The sequence below is a fragment of the Epinephelus moara genome, chromosome 3 (assembly GCF_006386435.1).
Source record: "Epinephelus moara isolate mb chromosome 3, YSFRI_EMoa_1.0, whole genome shotgun sequence".
Lineage (NCBI taxonomy): Eukaryota > Metazoa > Chordata > Actinopteri > Perciformes > Serranidae > Epinephelus > Epinephelus moara.
This window is the reverse complement of record NC_065508.1, coordinates 594,181-596,462: the sequence shown is the minus strand read 5'-3', so window position 1 is coordinate 596,462 and position 2,282 is coordinate 594,181. Positions and strand designations below refer to the sequence as shown.

Below are 2,282 nucleotides of genomic sequence, written 5' to 3'. Positions count from 1 at the left end.
AGTTTATGATTGACGTGCGATTTATTCGCGTTTAGAGGGAATAAATTTCCGTTATAACGGAAACGTGGGCACAGTTATCTATATAAAATACACAGACTAACTAACTAACTAACTAACTGATTGACTAACATAAACAACTGAAAATTGAAAAAAATTAGCTTGCACCGTTAGCTCTGGCAAGGGAAAGCATGAGGGAAAGCAGCTGACGGGAAGTCACGCACAAAAAAACGGAAGTTGATCACTATTTACTTCCGTGTGTGAAAATAAGTTTGACATAGATCTTAGTGACTAAAAACTAAACTGGAAGTTATGTTTTGTTTTCATTGATCCATTTTTTGGACTAAATTGCTCGTGATAAATTACTGGACAAAAAAACACACTTTATTGTATTAGACATGTACGTGGCTTTTCTCAAGCAAGTTTGGTGTATCAAGCTGCATCTGATAGAATATTTACATCATCCAAATGGCTTCAACACTTGATAATTAAAACATGTGACTTTAATATCAATTCCTTATGCCAGTATTAGCCTAATGAAATGAAGGAACATATATAAAGGACATATATAACAACTAAAAGTTCTTGTAACACTAGTTGGGGTGAGACATATTTGCCAATAATACACAAATAATATGTGCATGTATTACTGATCAATAATGTGTTTATTTAGCATCATTACAAATGTGTATATGTATTCAACAGTTTCTTATCTTAGTGAAAATTTAATTTATTTATTATTTCTTGGTAAATCCTTAATAAGCAATTAGTGGGTCTTGATCTGAAGTTACTGATATCTAGATCAGAATTGCCTCGTAATGCATTGTCTTGTCTCTAAGGAATGTAGAATCTCTCTGTTTACCCAGAGGCTACACCAGGTGCATGATTTCAGCCTTGCTGACGCGGAGCATTTGCTGCCAGAATAACACTCTACTATAAACAATTGAATTACATGTCCGCACTCGGTGTAGCCTCGGGATTAGACCCAATAACTTAATACCATGACCAACTAGTTGTGATTTACAAAGAATAAATCATTAGTTCAGTAAGAGTAAGAAATTGAGCAAATACATGTGTGATGATACTTAATACAGACCTTATTAACCACTAATACACAGTCCCTCCAGAAAAACGCAATTATGCGATCGCATAATTCATCACAAAATCAGCCAAAGTCCGCATATTCATGCGGGGGCCGCATTTTTAAAAAAAAAAACGCAGCACTTTCACCACATAAATCGCCGATTTCCGCACAAAATGTGCAAAACAGAGGGGCTTGCATGATTTCATAATCCCCACATTTTCGTTGCAAGAGGGGTTTTCCCTGTGAATGCTCTCTGTAATTTACAAACAGCTGTTGTGTCTGTCTGAGGCTCGCTGTGATGAGACAGAGCGCACACTGGGCAGAGTTGGTGTGATGTTTCTTCTCTCTCACTCCTGTGGGGAGGAGGGAAGAAACCTTCCAGTGAAATAACTCTCGATCTAAAAGAGGTGGTTATGATTTTAGGCATGAATGAGGGATTCTGTCTCAGAGTAGCTGCGCTCCCGTCACCTCTGATAACGAGACAAGACGGGGAGACTGAGAGCGCAATGTTTTGTAGGTTTGAGCCATGTGTTTATTAAGCAGTCCTTCCAGAAAAATGCGGTGTTTTTTGTGATTGTTGCGGGCAAACATCCTTGATTTTGCGGCACAATTTCTTAAAAAATGCAATGGAATATGCGGGATATTTATGCAAATTTATGCAATGAAATTAAGGGAACTTGCAAACAACTTAAATATTCCCTGCACTTTCTGTGATGTAATATGCGTGCTTATCATAGGAAGTAATTAGAAATGACTTTTTACATTAAAGTAGTAGCCTAGTGACAACAGGGTGTTGGGGGAATCACTTTTTTTCTCTTTTTCATCAAACCGCAGTTTTTGCAAGTTCCTGCAATTTCATCACATAAAATTGCATAAATATCCCACATATTCCATTGCATTTTTTAAGAAAATGTGCCGCAAAATCAAGGATTTTTGCCCGCAACAATCACAAAAAAACACCGCATTTTTCTGGAAGGACTGAATGTTATGTATTAGTAACTACTATGTTTCACCAAAAACTAAAACTAAAGAAGACAGAAATGACTAAAATATGACTTTTCATGTAATGACTAAAACTAAATTGACAATAGCTGCCAAAATTAACACTGAGCATATGATAATTATTGTCACTTACAGTGTGAAGTGAGAGTGGGTTCTCTTCAGCTGATGTGTTCTGATCGTCTGAGGAGGAGCAGTGGAG

General features: G+C 36.8%; 1 protein-coding gene across 1 annotated transcript in view; it reads right to left on the bottom strand.

Moving 5' to 3' along the window:
• Positions 1 to 2,282, bottom strand: part of LOC126388047 (uncharacterized) — a gene marked incomplete at its 3' end in the record, with an annotated part of 6,725 nt that extends 4,443 nt beyond the window's left edge. Inside the window, exon 1 of the mRNA XM_050040938.1 lies at positions 2,217 to 2,282. The remainder of the gene's footprint in view (positions 1 to 2,216) is intronic.